General features: G+C 40.0%; 1 long non-coding RNA gene across 1 annotated transcript in view; it reads right to left on the bottom strand.

Annotated features, from left to right (window-relative positions):
- Nucleotides 1–1,912: 1,912 nt before the first annotated feature.
- The window catches only part of LOC138744426 (uncharacterized), a 30,753-nt gene continuing 11,495 nt past the window's right edge, over nucleotides 1,913–21,170 (bottom strand). Inside the window, exon 3 of the long non-coding RNA XR_011345523.1 lies at nucleotides 1,913–4,023. This is a non-coding gene — a long non-coding RNA (uncharacterized lncRNA). The remainder of the gene's footprint in view (nucleotides 4,024–21,170) is intronic.

Below are 21,170 nucleotides of genomic sequence, written 5' to 3'. Positions count from 1 at the left end.
TTCCACTGAAGTCAGTGACAAATTGAGGGCACGTTCCATTAGTTGTAAAATTTGATCTTTTATGCATTAAGTAGTGACACGTCTTTATGGTGCCACAATAAAGTTAAACAGAAGCATGTTACTTTAATCTTTTGTAATCATTTTGTTTCCTATATCCAAAAAGAAAATGTGTGAGATATTATTTGATATGAAGTAAATGCCAAGCAGTCTTGGATTACAATTTTATATTTATCTCTCTGATTAAAAAAAAAAAGGTAGACCCCTGAATACTGATAAACCAGGATTCCAATTCATTGAAGTTGATATTGAAGTGGCTTCATTTGAAGACAAATTGCCTAAAAAGCCTAAGCCCCAAAGAAAGTTTTATTTGAAGAGGTTGAGTTATGTTTCGTTTAAAGGTCATTTTAAAATTTTAAAAATAAAATGGAATATGGCCCATTAGAACATAGTTTTGAACAATAAATTGCACTATGTGTTCATTACACTTCTTAGTTTCAACAATGGATATCACTGCCATTTTGAACAACTACTAGACCGACTGTTAAAATGTTACTCAGCAATGAAAACATTTACCTCAGTTAAAAAAAACATTAACCACGGTTGTTTAAAAGACAGAAAATAGCAAGGGAATGCTGAAAATTACAGACAATGGGAAAATTAATTCTTTTTCACAGAAATCAAGGGGAAGTGTGTTTGTTTGATTTGCAAGGAATCTGTTAACTTTAATAGCCTATCTTTAATAACCTATCTACAGATTTACACATTGTATCATTATCATTAAGGTGGACACTTGGACCATGAACTGTATTCACTGAGAGTTGTGGAGGAATGTTTCTTGATCTTTCCTCCTGTGCTTATTTTACTCCCAGCTTTTTATTTTGCACTGCATTTTGAATGAGAGTTTTATTGTTTTCATTTAGAAGAAATTTAAGAGCACCAGATACAGAAATGGCTACTGTAATATGTGAGCACATCAATAAATGACAGTAATGTCAACAGTTAAACTGTTCAGTAGTGTTATGTAGTTATTTTGATTTAAAGCATGAATTTTCAATGGCACAGAGTTTTTTTTGGTCTAAAAACACCATTTTTCTTGCAGTGTAACTGGTTGAAAACTGCTGAGTTTAATATTTTTTGGCCCATGACGCCTTATATTTTTCTGTATGTGTCACATAACCAAAAAGATTTGGCCACCTCCACTTTATGATACCTATTGATGTCAATGAGCAGATGGGAAGTGGAGAATCTGCCTTCACATAAAGACAAAATTATCAGAGTAGGTTATACACCAGTTTGTGGTTTTCACTTTGCTGCTTCATTCCACCGGACATACGTTAGGGAGCTAAGAGAAATTCAACATGAGATGCCTTCTTACATAAAACTCTTCACAGTATGAAAAGGCAGAACCTCTGATTCGTGCCTTGTTACATTTTCTCTAAGTTCTGTTATCTTCACGGGTGGTTAAATTTTTAAAAAAACATTGAATGTTTTCATGCTGCTTTGATGTTAACTGTGGTATTGAACTCATATTTATAAAAGATGGAAAAAGGTGTGGACTGCCTTTGCTGGACCAGAATGATGTTTTATGATAAGGGATCATTCTGTTATCATGAACCAAGTTCAAAAGATGCAGGTTTCCTTGAACACCTGCTAAAAATTCATGTGAGGTTAGTATTCAAGAGAGAAAATCTGTATTGTTATTTTAATATGGACCATTTATCATGTAAACATAAAAGGTAAAAATTCTTAGAATATCCTTGACAGTGAGTTGTGCAAGGATTTTATTTTATTTTATTGATGCAGGGATTATTATCCAAAAAACACATTGATCCAATGGATTTCTTAAACATTTCTCTAAATGGAGACAAGTTGTCAATACAACTTTAACATTCAGTAGTAAATTCTCTGATGAAGGTAAATCTCACACTTTCTTGTTAATCAGAATCAGGTTTATTGTCTTGGACATGAGTCATGAAATTTGTTGTTTTGTGGCAGCATTATTGTGCATCACCTATGCAAAAATTGCTGTAAATTACATTTCCTTAAATACACTATTTAAAAATAAATAATTTGTACAAAATGAGAGAAAAAAGTGAGCTTGTGTCTGTGGTTCATTGTCCACTCAGAAATCTGATGGTAGAGGGAAAGAAGCTGTTGGGTTTTTATCTTCAGGTTCCTGGACCCCCTTCCTGATGAGAGGAGAACATGGCCTGGGTGGTGAGGACCCTTAATGATAGAGGCTGCTTTCTTGAGACCCTGCCTCTTAAAGGTATCCTTAATGGACATAGTTTATTTTACACTGAATTTTTCTTAGGTATACAGCACAAGTAACAGGGCATTTCAACCCATGAGTCCATGCGGCCAATTTACACCCCATTAACCTATACTCATGGTTCGTTTCGAGTGGTGGGAGGAAACCGGAGCCCCCAGGGAAAACCCTCGGAGATATGGGGAGAATATGGGGAGAGTGGGATTCAAACCCTGGTCCCAATCACTGGCATTGTAAAGACATTGCGCTAACCGCTACGCCAACCATCCCACCCATTTTACATTGAATCTATTGAACTGTCTGTGACACTTAATTAGATTTTGCTTGTAAAGCAAACATATACAAAGGTAAAGAAACTTGAATATTGCTAAATACACTAAATATATTTAATAATCCATTTCCAGTTGCTGTTCATAAAATATCTACAAAATTATGATATTTTGGGTTATTGTTTATAATAGTTGCCCTATTAAAATATTTCATACAAAAATAGCATATTCAGCCCAGTGACTGCGGGCTCTCAGATAAATCCTATCAATATCATTTTCCCACTCATTTCCCTCTAATCTGTTCTCTTCCATATCTTACTAACTCACATCTAACACTACAACCACCCATTTCTATTCAGAACAATTTACAGTATCACATCATAAGGAAGTGGGAGACAAGTGGCGTACCTGGGAGAAATTTATGTGGTTAGAAGAACACGCAAACTCCACACAGGTCAGGTACAAACTGAGGTTGCTGAAGCTGTGAGGTATCAGCATTGACTGTTGCGCCACTACCCTGGCTCATGACATTTACAGCTGCTTTATTTTTGTGAATCAACAAATTAATAACCCATAGACAGTAATCAAATGTTGCCTTATTACAGAGAAATTATCATTTTAAAATACTAATTTTAAAAATATCAACTTTAACCAATAATTATCTTTACCAAACCTGTTCATTATCAGCTGGTATATCAAAACATTCATGGTGTTTTATTATCAAGATGATTCGGTTTATTCTTTCTATGTTATAAAAAGATGTTCAAATTAATTTAGCATTATGGAAATACTGACCCCTGAAACAAATGCAAGGTAATACAACCCTATTATAGTGCCAGAGATCCAGGTTTGAATCCAGTGCTGTCTGGAAGGAGTTGTCCGTGTGACCTTCATGAATATTCCCTAGGTGGTCCAGTTTCCTCCTACCTTCCAAAATGTGCGTGGGTTGGTAGGTTGATTGGGTGTCATAGGGCAGCACTGGTTTCATGAGCCAGAAGGGCCTTGAAACTGCATCACTAAAAAAAAAATAATTTAAATTCTTTTTTTTTTCTTCAAAAATGGACTTATGGTAATCACAAGAAATTATTTACAAAAAAAAACCTTTCAGTCTTTTCACAGGTTTCACATCATTTCCATCCATTCCTATCAATGTACATTGACACCATTGTGCCAAATTGTCGTTACTCCTCCCTCTGTTGTTTGAGGGACGTCCCCAGTCTCAGCCCCTCAATACCTGGTGGGGGAAGGACTCTAGACCGTGGTCCTTCCCCACAGCGCCCTTGTGTTAGCTGTGCCAAGCCTCAGTGCATCCTTCAGCATGAACTTCTGCAGCCTGGAAAGTGTCAGTCGGCAGCATTCCCTCACTGACGTCTCCTTGTGCTGAAAGACCAGCAAGTATCAAGCGACCAAAGGGCATCTTTCACTAGGTTGATGGTCTTCCAGTAGTTCTCGGTGTCTGCCTCTGCGTATGTCCCTGGGATTAGTCTGTAAATTAGAGAGATCTCTGTCACACTGCTGCTGGGATAAACCATGGCAAGGACCCTTGTATCCTTCTCAAATCTGCATTCTGCAAAGAGGTGGGGCGTGGGGGGGGGGGGGGGGGGGGGCGGTATGGTATCCACTCCACCACAGTTATCTCAGTGATAACTTGTGTTGTGGGTGATATTCCTGAAGAATACTTGAAGAATCTGACCAGGAGAACTCCTCTCACCACCAGCAAGGCCAAGTCTTAATACTTGTTAGTGAACACTGGCAATGAGGCATTCCACAAGATGACTTGGACAGTCTTCCCAGGGAACCACCACCTATTAGCTATTATGTGTCCACCAGTGTTCCTCCTCCTTCTCCTAACCCCCTTCTTCCCCACCCCCCCCCCACAACTTTTTAATTGAGCCATCTTTCTGATTTTTGACACTCTTGAAAAAAGGGGCAGGCCTGAAACATCGACTGCTTTTTACTTCCTATGAGTGCTACTTTACCTGCTGAGTTTTGCCAGTACTTTTGTGTACTGCACTAGAGTGACATCTTGTGGCATGAAGATAAAATGATAAGTTTGTAGACAGAAACTAGTTAAAGGTATTGCTCAAAAGTAATGAATAAATATGCACTTGGAAAACAACATGCCAATATAGTCACCAATGTATAGTCAAACATTTGCTGAGATAAATGGTTAAATAATGCATTTTGTAGTTTAGGCTGAAGACATCGGAAGAGTTTTCCCAGTTCCTCTGTTGTCACCAATGTAGCATGCAACAAAGATACTTTTTGATGAACAGTTTATCCAAAAAAAAATCTGACATCCAGTGAGTACTGCAAAAATGTGTCAAGCTAGATTATGAACTCAAAACTAATGAATGGGGTATGAATGCATGACATTTTGACTTTGAGGAAAGGAGGAGGAAGATCCTTGGCCACCTTATAGAGGTAGAAACCAGTAATTCAAATAGAAACCTGCTCTCTCATTATTTGGAATGTAACACTGATACTTTAAGACAGCCATTCTCAATGGGGCCCCAAAACAATTAAGTTAAAGCCTTGTTTTATTTTCACCCCACACAACATAAATATATTTTTAATGTTTTTTTTATGTAGTCGGTAGGAGAGAAGTAGGGTAGAAACCAAAACTTGACTGCTTCACAAGAAAGGGGGCCCATAAACTTTGAGCCATGTCCTTAGAGTACTCCAGCTGATAAAAGGCTGCTTTAAGGGCACTGAAACCAACCAATAGGTGTGAGACATCCTGAGCTTAGGACCATTTTAAATCACACAGGGTATGGAATAAATAAATGGATATTAATTGGAATACACTGAAACTGCTGGGATGAGACCAGGAATGAGAATGTTGGAGGCAGGATTAGTGGTTTCACCACGGTTATTGGTGATGGGATTTTACTTAGTAAAGAAAGTTGTATTAGGCTACAGATAATATTGACTGGCGGAGGCAAGTTATAGAGGTAGTCTTACAGGACGGAAACAGATCCACAGGCCCAGCTTGTCCATGCTAAACAAGTACTCTCGCAACCATTAAGTACCTATTTTAGATCCATTAGAAGGCTATGGACCAAGTGTAGGTAAATGGAATTAATATAACTGAGTATTCAATAGTTAGCTTGGATATGGTCAGCCAAAGGGCCTCTTTTAGGGCAGTATGACTATAATTCTAGGACAATGGCCCTTATAAAGGAGGAGATGTTAGTGGAGTTGGAAAAGTGGGCCAGGGAATCACAAAGGCAATGGTCCTTTCAGAAAGGGAAGGGGAAGATAGGTTGGGTGGTGGGACCTCATTGATGAAAGCAGAATTTTGAAGGACGATCTGTTTGACGAGGAGACTATTGGGGTGGATGATGAGTACACAGGGAGATGTCTCCTTGCTCAGGCCCAGAGGAATGCGGGCAAAACAGCAGTGCAGGAAATAGATGAATAGCTCTATCAACTATGGTGGAGGAGAAGCCACAGTTAAGGATGAAGGACGATATGACAGAGGCATCTGTGCAATATTTGAGCAGATATGACAGAGATGGAAGAACTGAGAGAATGGAATGGAATCCTTACAGGCAGGAGAAAGTAAGGTGGGGGAAGCTGTGTCAGCCTGCGGGATGGTACTGAGTATTTGTTGCTAGCCCACCACTGAGGTGGAGACAGAGATTCACTTTTGGAAATATATCGTTAGAATAACCTCAGATATTATAAAAACCAAAATTTCATTTGACCCTAGGATTTTGGGTGATCTACAAGATCTTAAGGTGACCCACAATAATAAAAAAATACTTGATATTTATTGTAGCCTCTACTGGGAAAAGGTGTATCCTACAAAACTGGAAATTTGAACTTCCTCCTTCACAGAGGCAATGGTTAAATAAGTTAATATTCTATCGTTCATCTGAAAAGATTTTGTATAGTATGAGGAGGAAACCAGCAATATATGATAAAATATAGGGCTCTTTTTTGGCCATATTACCATCATTACACCTCCTCAGCTATTGAATTGGTATAGATACCTGTCCTCCTGGGCCCCTGTTATCTGCTGTAGTAATATATATTTTATTAATATACATTGGATCTCATACCTTACCTGATCAAATTTTACCTTTGCTGTTTTTAATTGTGAACGAGGGAGAAATTGGTTGCGGGTGGGAGGTGGGAGTGAGCATTTTGTTTGGTTCATTTGCTTTTCTGTCTTTTTTTTCATGTGTATCTGTTTATGGAAAATTTGGTTAAAAATTTATCTAAAACACAATAAATGGAAGGAAAAAGTCAGGAATGTGAGGATGAGAGCAGGTGGAAATTCGCAACAAAAGGTCATGAATTTTTTGAGTGCTGTTTCAATTCATGAAGCAGCATTAATTCAATTGTTTGCGTATTGGAAAGTTGAAGGTTCCACGTATCTCGCAAAAAGACTTGGGTCCTTGCAAGTGGGGCTGATGGAAAAGTTGTTCATTAACCTGAAATGCTAATCTGTTTCTCTCTCCACAGGTGCTGCCAGTCCTGATGAGTTTTTCTTGTACACATTAATGATTGATTTTAACATAATGGAAAAAACATTGGAGAATGGTGCATTTGAAAGTTAAAAGGCAAAAAGTTCACTGAAGCAACCTCACTGCTGTGGTTTCTCCAGAAACTATACAAGGCTTACCTGCAAGTTAGTTGACTAATTGTTGCCAGATTGGCTTACAATTAGCATTGTGTTGTAACATGGCATTGAGAAATGACTGGAGACATTTATAGTGAGTTTTCCCAGCATATTCTCTTTTTATGATACCTGGAATATTTACCTTTCTTTTCCATCTGTTTTATCATCCCAAAATTTTCTATAATTCCTTTACCTATTTATGTTAATATTAATGTCTACTCCATTGATTAAACCCAATTTTGAATCAACTAAATGCTGCCAATCCCTGATTTAAATACAGAAGTAAAATATTTCAGATGTTGAAGATATGAAATTACAATGGAGAATGTTGACAATACTCAGCAGTGTTTTTGAAAACGGTGAACATTTTTAGACAATGACCTTCCCTCAGAGAGAGAAGTTTAAAACAGAAAGGGAAGAGGAAACAAAAAGTCTTTGTTAGGATGGAGGGCAGAAGTTCAATGAAAAAAAAAGAGAATCACACAAATGGAAAGAAAGTGGTAATATCGAGCACAAAATACTGATTCACTGCAATTATAGAACTTAGTCTTGAGCCCAAAGACAGTATTGCTTGAAAATTCGTGTCATCCTCATACATATTTTGAGCTTTGTTAGAACAATGGAGGAGCTAGAGGACAGCAAAGTCAGAGCAACGAGGCAAATTAAAGTGACGGGTAATTAAAATCTCAGGGTCATACCTTTGGATTGAATCGAGCTATTCTACACAGCAGACTCCCCTGCTGTGTTTATTCTCTTCAATGTTGAGGAAATCACATTCGTAATCATGGAATACAGTGTTCTGTAATAAGTATAAGTAAATTGTGGATTCATCTAGAAAGGATGCTTAGGGTCCAAGGTAATGATGAAGAAAGACACAGAAGGACAGATACTGGAATTCCTCCAATTGCATAGCCTTATAATGTGTGTAGGGAAATGAATATTAGTGCAAATTAGTGCAGAAAAATGCGAGCTCTGAAATAAATGTAGAGGGAAAATTGGAATAGCGTTCCAAAATAATTTGCCAAAACCTGACTCAGAGCAATGAATATATGGCCGACAGACATCTAACATATGAACCAGTTGTGCTTTACTCAATGAAATTCATATCTCCTAAATACCAATTCTAGACGCAGCATTTACCCATTTTTTGGAAACAATTGCTTTCAGTTCATTCAAAGTTGGCAGCTACTTCTCCGCAAGGCGGCTGGTCTGCGTGGTTCGTGCTGCGTGCACTCAATAGAGGTTTAAATACCTTGAGGGCTTGATAGAATCTGAGATGTCCCGGAACTGCATTGCTTGTTTCCAAACCACAGCCATGGACTGGGCCACGGTGAGCATGATGTGAAAGGAGGCAAGACGAAGTTTGTGATCCTCTATTTAATGAAGGATGGAGCAGTTGCACACTGTCTGTCTTACCCTGCCTTTATGAAAGCATTGTTTTTGGCTTCCAACACCTGTCTGGCACCTTACTGTAGATGCTGAGTTGAGCTTAGCGTATTAAATGGTGCTGGCTCCCCTTCAGTGTGAGGCCCTTGAATTCATTTTCCCTTTAATGTAAACCTGTTCAACATTTGATGAAAGAGCATGATCTGAAAGGTCAAGTGTAGAAGTTGGTGCAATGACTCAGTAAATTGCCTTCCTCCTCTAAGAGTCCATTAGTTAGCAGGGATGGTACAATATGTCCAAGACAATGAAGATCTTCGGGTCAGTGGGTTTGTATTGAATTGTTCAGCCTGTAGGTGCTTCATACTGATGTGCAAGGCAATATGCAAACATGGCATTCGAGGGCTTCATGCACTTCCAAGGTTTGGAATGAATGTTGCCTTTTGCTGATGCCATTTAGTTCCCAGAATTGTTACCCTGAACCCAAACTTTTGTGAAAACTCACCCAAACCAATTAACAGTACGTGCTTTGGGAACCCTAGATGGTTCCATCACCCAGAGAACAGCACACAATAATTTTATGGACTTTTACATTGTTCAGTGTTGGAAGAACTTGATATATTTAATTGAAAAAATAGCATCAATAGACTGAAAACCAGAAGCTTATTTCACCTTGATTCAATGTAACTATGGTTGATTTCATTTCCCATTGCAAGTAGTGATTGGAAACTAGTTAATTGAATCCTTGACAACTGAAGGCATTGTGCCAAAGATATTGATTCACCAGCCTGAAACCAAAGCAACAATAATTCTATTCTAAAAATGTGAATAACATCTATCTGTCTCTTTCCCACCACTCCCCTCCCAAAGGTACCTCCCAAAGGTACAGATTCACATTGTCCCACTAGTGCCAATCCAATGGAGTGTTTAGTTATATTGGTTGAGTCATATGTATATGGATTTTAAAATAAATTTTGTATTTGTAATTCATAGCAATTGATTGAATTCCCATTTATTTTCAGTAGAATGGATTTTTCCCAAGGTTGAAAACCCGTTGCCAGAAATATTTGCCAGGATATGTGATTCTGGGATGACAGCATTCAGAGTAGATGAGGTTATGTGATTTTTCCAGTAGAGACATGCTTGTGTCAGAATTCCACTTTAATATTTGAAGTTCATCCTCTATTACCTCTGATTTCCTCTGCACAGCTTTCCAAACCAAGCAATCAATAGCTTGTGGTCATTGAATAGTTTCACAATCAATTTTTTTAATATGTTTTATGTTCTAACATTTTACCATTTGCAGTAGAACACCTTGAGTGCCACTGACCAGTTTTCTCCGCCATTTCGAGATAAGGGTAAGTAATAACATACAGTACCTGCGTGGGATGTCTCTCTTGATGGCACTTGAAGTTGCTTGTATCTCCATGGATCAGGCAGCCCCTGCAATTCTGGTTCCAAACTATTTGTTTTAAAGTGGCCACTTGTGATATTAATCAAATCAAGTCAGCTTCAGAAATCAATGAGGAATTAAGCTTCATATTTGAAGTTATGACAATCTGTTGCTGATTGTTTGATTCTCTTTGCTTGTTGAATATATTTCTGTGTCATTGAGGAAGAGTAATTGTGACAATTCAGAGTCTCATGCTGACTGATCTCATAATATTGCCTTCTCTGTATATTTCCAATGGACATTATCATTGCATGTGTGACTGCCTTTCCAAATGGGGGGGGGGGGGGGGGGTGGAAATTTGCATAACTTGTTTGCCACAATGCATCTTTTACTATTTTAAAATAAACTGTACCCTTTGCAGCAAAATATGGCAGCCACAAATTGATTCCAAAGATATTAGTCCAGTGGTTCTTAACCTTTTTCTTTCCACTCACAAACCACTTGAAGTAATCCCTTACTAATCACAGAGCACCTAGGGCATAGGGAATACTTCAAGTGGTATGTGAGTGGAAAGAAAAAGGTTGAGGACCACTGTTAGCCTTAATAGAGTCTTCTTTGGCTTGGCTTCGCGGACGAAGATTTATGGAGGGGGTAAAAAGTCCACGTCAGCTGCAGGCTCGTTTGTGGCTGACCAGTCCGATGCAGGACAGGCAGACACGATTGCAGCGGTTGCAAGGGAAAATTGGTTGGTTGGGGTTGGGTGTTGGGTTTTTCCTCCTTTGCCTTTTGTCAGTGAGGTGGGCTCTGCGGTCTTCTTCAAAGGAGGCTGCTGCCCGCCAAACTGTGAGGCGCCAAGATGCACGGTTTGAGGCGTTATCAGCCCACTGGCGGTGGTCAATGTGGCAGGCACCAAGAGATTTCTTTAGGCAGTCCTTGTACCTTTTCTTTGGTGCACCTCTGTCACGGTGGCCAGTGGAGAGCTCGCCATATAATACGATCTTGGGAAGGCGATGGTCCTCCATTCTGGAGACGTGACCCATCCAGCGCAGCTGGATCTTCAGCAGCGTGGACTCTTTTGTCCATTGTTGAACATAAACAATAGCTCATTTAACATAACTTGATTTTACCTTTCATAATTTGTTCAAAGTTTGTAGAACTGGTGAGTGCAGTTGGGAATTCACCGACTTGAATGTTGATCTGCACACATTTTGAAACAACTTTATTGAAGGCTAACTGTCATGATAATGAATATGTATGAGATGTACCGGAAGTCACAGTGGTATGAGAGAGAGAGAGAGATAAGAACACAAGCAAGAGAACAAAGGAAACGGGAGAATAAAGACACTCAGAAGTTTACCTGATAAACTTGTGTTTAATGTTTTATTAACTTCACATTTCAGGCCACAAATGTGACATTGGCGACGAGGATGAAAGAAGCTTGAAGAAAATTAAAGACTAAACAAGATTACAGAGGAGTACAGAGAACTTCAAGGTGATAAGAATTTTCTCTTTGACTCAGTACTTTTGGGGCTGGAATATTTCCTCATGGCTGGGGCAGACGGTGACTTTCTAACACATAGTGGAATTGCTCATTTTGACCCAACGGGTGATGCAAGTACTGTAAGTGTGAAGTGGAAGGCATGGCTGGAAGAATTTGAATCCTATGCCGACAGTCGTGGCCTACTTCTAGATACCGGTACAGTTGAACAAAAAGCGCAGAGAAGGGCGTTACTTCTTTTCACTGCAGGACCCTCAGTTCGGGAAACATTTAAGACACTTTTGAATACTGGAAGAAAGGATGAGTACCGGAAAGCGGTAGATGCATTAAATGCACACTATGTAGTGACACCGAATGCTACATTTCAACGCCATTTGTTACGGAGAACGAGACAAGAAGATGGCCAGACAATTGCTCAGTACGTGACGAGACTACGCCAGCTAGCTGTTGGATGCAATTACATGCCAGCTGATTTGGACAACCAATTACTGGATCAAGTCGTACAGCACTGTAGATCAGATAAACTCAGAAGACGTCTACTGGAAAGAGGGAGTGAGTTGGAACTCACCGATGCTTTAACCATTGCTGCTGCATTAGAGGCTGTTGAAGGGCAATTTCATACCATGACCCTGAAAGACAACTCAAGCCAGCAAATTAAGAGGCTCTCACATCGCCATAATCAGCCAAGATATACGTTGACACAGGACGTGGAGTGTTATCGATGTGGAAACCGAGGTCACTTTGGAAAAGACCCATATTGCCCGGCCAAAGGCAAAGTTTGCAGAAAGTGTTGAGGTAAGGACCACTTTGCAAAGAAGTGCAAAAGCAAGTCCAATGCAGACCAGAAGAGGAAGAGTACAACTTCCAAAGGCAAAGCCTGGGGGAAAGGAAAGTATCCTGGAAAGAAAGATACCATTCGCCAGATAGACGGTGACGATGATGATACCCAGGAGGAACAGAGTTGTTACCAATTTACGTTGAATGAAGTACATCATGAGAAGGTCCCAGTGATCATTGGTGGAGTGACAGTTCAGGTCATTGTAGACTCAGGCAGTGACAGTAATGTGATTGATCGACATTTATGGGAGAAGTTGAAAAGGAAAAAGATCATCTGTACCTCAAAGAAGTGTTCCAAGAAACTGTATCCATATACAGCAACCAAGCCATTGCAGACCATTGGATGTTTTACTGCAACTGTTGAAGCTGGAGATAAGTACACCGAAGCAGAGTTTATGGTCATAGAAGAGAGGGGAGAACCATTGCTGAGTAGAAGCACAGCGCAAGACCTGGCAATACTTCATATTGGAGCTTGTGTCAATTCAATTCAGTCATACGAGGATATGAAGCAAGAATTCCCCGCAGTCTTCCAAGGAGTAGGAAAGTTGAAAGGTCGACAATTGAAGCTAGCGGTAGATGAAACGGTCAAACCCAAGGCGCAACCAGTGCGCAGAACTCCGTTTGGACTTCGTGGGAAAGTCGAAGCCAAAATTAAAGGATTGATCGAACAAGACATTATTGAACCGGTGGAACATTCGACACAATGGGTCAGTCCCGTAGTGATTGTGCCCAAACCAAAGGGTGACATAAGACTATGTGTTGACATGAGAATGGCCAATGAAGCTATAATTAGAGAACGACACCCTATACCAACAGTGGAGGAAATACTTCAAGAACTAACTACCAGTAAGATATTCTCAAAAATTGATCTGAAATGGGGCTATCATCAATTAGAGCTGGATCCGGGTTCCCGAGATGTAACTACATTTGTGACTCACTGTGGATTGTATCGTTACAAGAGACTATCATTTGGAATTAATGCAGCTTTGGAGATCTACCAGTATGAAATCCATCGAATGATTCAAGGCATTCCTGGAGTTGCCAACATTTCTGACGACATCATAGTCCATGCACCAACGAAGTAAGAGCATGACAAACGGTTGAGGCGTGTACTATCTAGACTACAGGAGGCAGGCCTTACCGTGAATGGAAACAAGTGCCAGTTTGGTGTGTCAGAAATGGACTTCATGGGACACAGACTTACACGGAAAGGACTAAACCCTGCAGAGGCCAAGGTGAAAGCTATTGAAGAGGCACGTGCACCTCAGAACGCAACAGAAGTGAGGAGTTTCCTGGGATTAGTCAATTTTTGTGCAAAGTTCATTCCTAATTTCGCTACAGTGGCAGAACCACTAAGAAAACTAACCAGGAAAGGTGTACCATTTCATTTTGGATCTGAGCAGAAGAAAGCGTTCACAGCGCTGAAGCAAAGCCTGACAGATGCAAAAACTCTTGGATATTATGATCCGGCGGCATCAACCAAAGTCATAGCGGATGCCAGCCCGGTTGGTTTAGGAGCCGTGTTGGTCCAGATGCATGATGGAGGACCAAGAATCATTGCCTATGCCAGCAGATCGTTATCAGATGTGGAAAGAAGATACTCTCAGACAGAGAAAGAAGCACTCGGACTTGTATGGGCCTGTGAGAGGTTCCATGCATATTTATACGGCATTGAATTTGAACTCATCACAGATCATAAGCCATTAGAGGTGATCTATGCACCTAGATCCAAACCATGTGCCAGAATAGAGAGATGGGTACTCAGACTACAACCCTACAAATATAAAGTAATCCACATTGCAGGGAAAGCAAACATTGCAGATCTGCTGTCCAGATTGGTGAAGGATGGAGGTCCACAATCCAAGTCAGAATTGAGAACAGAAACAGAGAGCTTTGTACGCTTCGTAGCTATTCAGGCGACACCGAAAGCTGTGACTACGAAGGAAGTCGAGAGAGAATCCGAACGTGATCCAGAACTCAGGGAAGTAAGAGAATGCATACAGAGTGGACAATGGGACAAATGTACTCACAAGGCGTACATTCCCATTAGAGACGAACTTTGTTGCATCGGACAGTGTGTATTAAGAGGTTGCAGATCGGTGATTCCGCAAAGATTGAGACCGAAGATCATATCCTTAGCGCATGAAGGACACCTAGGCATTGTTGGTACCAAGCAAAACCTCAGAACCAAGGTATGGTGGCCAAGTTGTGATAAAGACGCCGAGAGATTTGTTAAAACTTGTCACGGATGTCAAATCACAAGTAGGAGTAATCCGCCAGAGCCGATCCGGAGTACGCAACTTCCGAGAGGACCATGGATCGACGTAGCTGTTGATTTTCTTGGACCTTTACCGACGGGTAAATCAATTATGGTAGTGATAGATTACTACAGCAGATACTATGAGTACGTGGTGTTGAAGTCCACAACCACTGAAAAAACAATACAAGCATTAGCAGAGATATTCGCAAGATATGGATTACCTGTTACATTATACTCTGACAATGGTCCACAATTCATTTCAGAGACATTTGCGGAATACATGAGGACCACAGGTATCCACCATCATAAAGTAACTCCGAAATGGCCGCAAGCCAACGGAGAAGTAGAAAGACAAAATCAATCCATTGAAAAACGATTGAGGATTGCACACGCAGAAGGACAAAATTGGCGAGAAGCATTGCTATCTTATGTGGCTGTCTATCGAGCAACGCCTCATGCAACCACTAGAAAAAGTCCTGCAGAAGCATTTTTTGGGAGAAAAATCCACACAAAAATGCCAGAAATAAAGGAAATCCGAGACGACCAGGAGATGAGGGACCATGATGCTGAAAAGAAAGGTGCAGCAAAGCTGTACACAGATTCGAAACGTGGAGCCAAGTACTCAGACATCATGCCAGGAGATAATGTTCTAGTGAGGCATGAAACTGGTGGTAAGCTAGACACACCTTATTACCATCAACCCTATACTGTCGTATCCAGAAGTGGCAGTATGGTGACAGTCAAGTCTCCGACTGGAGTCCTGTATAAGAGAAATGTATCAAGGGTAAAAAGGTACCAGTCCAGAGATATATCGAGCGAAGAGGTTGAAAGGCCAATACGAGATGCTGAAACTGAGAGACCTGATGATGTTCCAGAGGCAGTTACCAGCACTCCTGATGAAGTGACTAGAGCGCCAGAAACACCCGAAGCCGTGGCGAGCAGTATTTCCGACGCCGAGAGTGAACAACCGAGAAGCGACGACAATATCGCAGGCAGGCCGAAATGAAACCGGAAAGTGCCCAAACGATACGAAGACTTTGTGCCATAGTTTTAATAAGAACTTTGGGACAGTATTTTAATCTTATATCATAAAGTGCATGTATGAGTGCTGTAGGTAGTAAACTTTATGTAGTTGAGTTATAGTATTACCATTAGTTACGATGTTTGTAGGTTTCCGAGGGATATTGGTAAGTGAAGGTAAAGTTTATTTCTGATTAAAGGAGGGATGTCATGATAATGAATATGTATGAGATGTACCGGAAGTCACGTGGTATGAGAGAGAGAGATAAGAACACAAGCAAGAGAACAAAGGAAACGGGAGAATAAAGACACTCAGAAGTTTACCTGATAAACTTGTGTTTAATGTTTTATTAACTTCACATTTCGGGCCACAAATGTGACACTAACCAGTAACATCATAAGCCTAGACACCATTATCTAATACACATTATGCTAAATCTAACCCATGGATACAGTATGGTAAAAATAGGGAAAATATTGGTTTATTCTGTAAATAATAGAAGACAAAGTGACAAATTATGATCGGAATGTATAATCTGATACCATACTTGACTGTTGCTGGAAGTATTCTTTTCAATCAAATTTGCTATTGGTACTTTTTTTAATTGAACATATAAATTAATTACAAAATTGGGTGAAAAGGAATTAAAGCCATATTCAGGTGGTAGAAGACAGAAGTTCAGTCTAGAAATTTCACAAGGGGGAATATAACTGACACTAAATCAATAATCAAGGGATTACAAGTAAGAATATTATCATTGTGGAACATTTGGCTAATAAGCATTTCCATATCATGTTGCAGTAATTGTCTTTCAATATTGCACATCAATGGAAGTAAAAACACCATATTTCATTTTTAAAATAGAACAGTGCAATACAGTATAGGCCTTTCAACACATGAGTTGACAAGATGAAAGTGATTAAGTGAAATTTCATCTAATCATTTCTATCCTGTCTAATCTGTCTTCGAAATGGATTGATATGTCAAATGAGGGATAGAAAATTATTCTTATCACTCCAACTGAAAAGACCAATTAGAGTGTTAGGAGTTGCCTGTAGCTCAGGTTGCAGTCTTCCATATTCATTCACAAACTATAATCTCTATTGAAATGCCTTTGATTTATTGCTTATGGACAACAAGATTAATGTGTGTCATATCAAGTATAAACTGTTGCACCTTGATTAATATTTGAATTTTAGCAAAAACAATAATGATAAAATGGCAATGTTTATTCTCATATCCATTGTGCAATGTACATATGCACTGAAATTCTTATTTAGTTCAGCTGAACATATAATTCGTTGAAGAAAACAACCACAAAAGCAACTAAAACCAACTGCAATAATATGCATAATTGAATTAAAAAGAGACAATAAATGCAAAAAAATAGATAGATAAATATTCCCAGTGACTCTGCTCTAGCATAGATGATCTTTTTGTAGTGTAGGAGCAAAGAGGAGGTTCAAGAACCTAATAGCTGGAGGAGTCACATGATGGAGTAGTTGCCGGTAGGGTAATACCAGCCCTCTCCAGAAAAGATGAAAAAAAAGAGAAAAAAAGACAAAGTTTAATAAGTACAAAATATAAGAAATAAAAGATAAAGTTGTAGAGAAAAGAAAGAAAATGGCACCCAAGAAGAAAAAAGTAAAAGCAACGGGAAAGAAAGAAAAGACGCGGGAAAAGAAAGGAGAAGGCCTTACCTGCACGAAGAAACAGGGAGCCGAGGTGGAGAAGAGCGCCCGATCTCCGAGGTTGGTGATGGCCTCGCGGAGTTGCGACCCCCCGACCGCTGGACTGCAAAAATGGCTCTCTGAGTGCGCAACTGTGTGCAAACTAAGGAGAAGGAGAACACCGATGGGAGGGGGAGCTCAGCCAAGGAGCGGGCAACCACAGTACGACCAGCTGAGGGAAGCCCGACACCAGGGCTTTCAGCTGGAAGAAGAGGAAAGCGGCAGGAGAGGGAGTGAAAGGAAAGAAAGGCAGCAGCAGGAGGCTCAACAGATGAGCAGCCCAGAAGAAGAGAACCAACAGCAAGAGGCCAAGCAAGAAGAGGCCTGACAAAGTGAGACAAGCAACTCATCAGGAAAGTCAGAAGAGATACAGATACGAAGAAGAAGACACAAACACAGGTACAGACATAGAAGAATAGGAAGAAGAAGACCAAGATCTTCGCAGAGAAACAGAAGGTAAAACAGGTGGACAGAATATAGATAAAGCTTTTTTTCAAGAACAAATGAGATCATTAAAAGAATGGTCGTCATTAGAGTTTAATGCAATTAAAAGAAAAATGAAAAGAACAGAAGATAAAGTGCAAAGATTAGAACTGGTCATGACAGAAATAGGGAAAAGAGTTTAAAATGTTGAAGAACGAGACTCGGCTGTAGAAATGGAAGTAAATGACTTAAAAGGAAAATTGGAAGAAAGTGATAAAGAAATTAAAGAGTCACAAGAGTTGTTAGTTCAGAAAATTGATATGTTGGAAAATTATAGTAGGCGAAACAACATAAAAATAGTGGGACAAAAGGAAGATGAAGAAGGCACAGATATGAAGGAATTTATAAAAGAATGGATCCCGAAGGTCCTGGGAATGACAGAAATGCAGGAAGGAATGGAAATAGAAAGGGCACACAGAACACTAGCCCCAAAATCACAGACACGTCAAAAACCAAGATCAATTTTAGTAAAAGTTTTGAGATATATGACAAGAGAAAATATACTTGTAATGCGCATCGAAAGAACCAAAGACTTGTTGATCCAAACCCAGGCTTTTATTAACTAAAAGACTGGAGCATATCACAAGTAAGTCGACCAGTCCAGAATGACCTGGTCTGGCTAGGAGCAATCCTTTAAGATCTGCCAGTAGGTGTGGCTACACTCTCAGCCAATCACAGACATCCTACACTACGATCTGTACATGTACACATTGGTGATAGAATCTGTACTATCACAATACTGGAGCGGGCAAGGAATAAAATTAGAGAAGAAAATAAACCATTGGAATACAAGGGTCAAAAACTTTTTTTTTACCCAGACATAAGTTTTGAACTCTTAAAGAAGAGGAAGGAGTTTAATACAGCAAAATCGATCCTATGGAATGTGCGGTTATAAATTTATGTTAAGACATCCAACTGTGCTTAAAATATTTATCCCTGGGGAGCAAAACAGACTGTTCTCAGATCTGGAGGAAGCTCAAGAATTTGCAGAACGCTTGCAGGACAGAAGGAGAGATGAAGGAGAGATGAAGAATGGCGATAAAATATATATAAAGATGTAAAAACAATGTATAAGTAAAGAACTAAAGAAGGGAAAGAGAAGGGAAGAAAGGAAATAAGGGGGAAAAAAGGGAGAAATTTGTTATATGTGTTAAAAAAAGTGTTTTCTGGGGGGGTTGGAGGGAGAGAATAACCGTCACTGCGAAATCAATTGACGCTTGCGAGCAGGTGCACAATTTAAATGAAAAGGGGAGTTGTAGTTGCCCGGCAAGGGATAAGGGCAACTCAGAGAGGGGAGGCATATTTGGGGTTAAGGGAATATTGGATGTGGGAGTTGTTGGAGTATTTTATGTTTTAAATGTGTTGTCATACATTGAGTTTAAAAAGGGAAAACAGAGATGAAAATGGGGAAAAGGGGGTTGGTAGTGGTGAGGAAGCGGAAATGAGGTGTAAACAGGGTATGAGATGGCCACATCAACTATATGACTATTTCTTCTTTGGCTTGGCTTCGCGGACGAAGATTTATGGAGGGGGTAAAAAGTCCACGTCAGCTAAACATTAATGGAATACATAACCAAATTAAAAGGAAGAGGCAATTAAATTTACTGAAAAAATTAAAAATAGAAATAGCATTTGTGCAGGAAACGCATCTAACTGAAGTGGAACATAATAAATTAAAGAGAGACTGGGTAGGACACGTAGCAGCAGAATCCTATAATTCAAAATCTGGAGGTGTAGCTATATTAATTAATAAAAATATATCAATCAAAACAAAGGAGGAAATAATAGATCCAGCAGGGAGGTATGTAATGAGAAAGTGTCAGATATAATCAGAATTTTGGAATTTACTCAATATATATGCACCTAATGAAAAGGATCAAAAGTTTATGCAAGATATTTTTTGAAGATTGTAGATACACGAGGAAATATATTGATAGGAGGGGATTTTAACCTTAATTTGGATCCAATGTTGAATAAAACTGGACAAAAGCCTAGCAAAAAGAATAAAGTGGCCAAATTTATGGTTAAATCAATGCAGGAAATGAAACTTATGGATATATGGAGGAGGTAGCACCCAAGAGAGAAGGAATACTCATATTATTCGAGTAGGCATAAAACATACTCAAGGATTGATATGTTTTTGTTGTCAGCCCATATTCAAGGGAGAGTTAGGAAAACTGAATATAAAGCTAGATTGCTATCTGATCATTCACCCCTGTTATTAGCAATAGAACTGGAGGACATCCCACCAAGAACATATAGATGGAGGTTAAACTCCATGCTACTTAAAAGGCAGGAATTTAGAGAGTTTATTGAATGCCAAATTAAAACATATTTTGAAATAAATACGGAATCGGTGAAAGACAAATTTATATTATGGGACGCAATGAAAGCCTTCATTAGAGGGCAGATAATAAGTTATGTCTTCTCCTTCTTTGGCTTGGCTTCGCGGACGAAGATTTATGGAGGGGGAAAATGTCCACGTCAGCTGCAGGCTCGTTTGTGGCTGACAAGTCCGATGCGGGACAGGCAGACACGGTTGCAGCGGTTGCAGGGGAAAATTGGTTGGTTGGGGTTAGGTGTTGGGTTTTTCCTCCTTTGTCTTTTGTCAGTGAGGTGGGCTCTGCGGTCTTCTTCAAAGGAGGTTGCAGCCCGCCGAACTGTGAGGCGCCAAGATGCACGGTTTGAGGCGATATCAGCCCACTGGCGGTGGTCAATGTGGCAGGCACCAAGAGATTTCTTTAGGCAGTCCTTGTACCTCTTCTTTGGTGCACCTCTGTCACGGTGGCCAGTGGAGAGCTCGCCATATAACACGATCTTCGGAAGGCGAAGGTCCTCCATTCTGGAGACGTGACCCACCCAGCGCAGCTGGATCTTCAGCAGCGTGGACTCGATGCTGTCGACCTCTGCCATCTCGAGTACTTCGACGTTAGGGATGAAGTCGCTCCAATGAATGTTGAGGATGGAGCGGAGACAACGCTGGTGGAAGCGTTCTAGGAGCCGTAGGTGATGCCGGTAGAGGACCCATGATTCGGAGCCAAACAGGAGTGTGGGTATGACAGCGGCTCTGTATACGCTTATCTTTGTGAGGTTTTTCAGTTGGTTGTTTTTCCAGACTCTTTTGTGTAGTCTTCCAAAGGCGCTATTTGCCTTGGCGAGTCTGTTGTCTATCTCGTTGTCGATCCTTGCATCTGCTGAAATGGTGCGGCCGAGATAGGTAAACTGGTGGGGAGCTAAGATGAAAAAGGACTACAATCGAGAAATAGAGCAGTTGGAAAGTGAGATAGTGAGTACAGAAAAGAGAGAATTGGCAGATAAAAAAATAAAATACGAAACATTACAAACGTATAAGGTGGAGAAGAACATAATGAAAATAAAGCAAAAGTATAATGAACTA

Source organism: Narcine bancroftii, chromosome 10, assembly GCF_036971445.1.
Source record: "Narcine bancroftii isolate sNarBan1 chromosome 10, sNarBan1.hap1, whole genome shotgun sequence".
Taxonomy (NCBI): domain Eukaryota; kingdom Metazoa; phylum Chordata; class Chondrichthyes; order Torpediniformes; family Narcinidae; genus Narcine; species Narcine bancroftii.
Note: the sequence above shows the minus strand (reverse complement) of the source record. Positions and strands in the feature narration are given on the sequence as shown.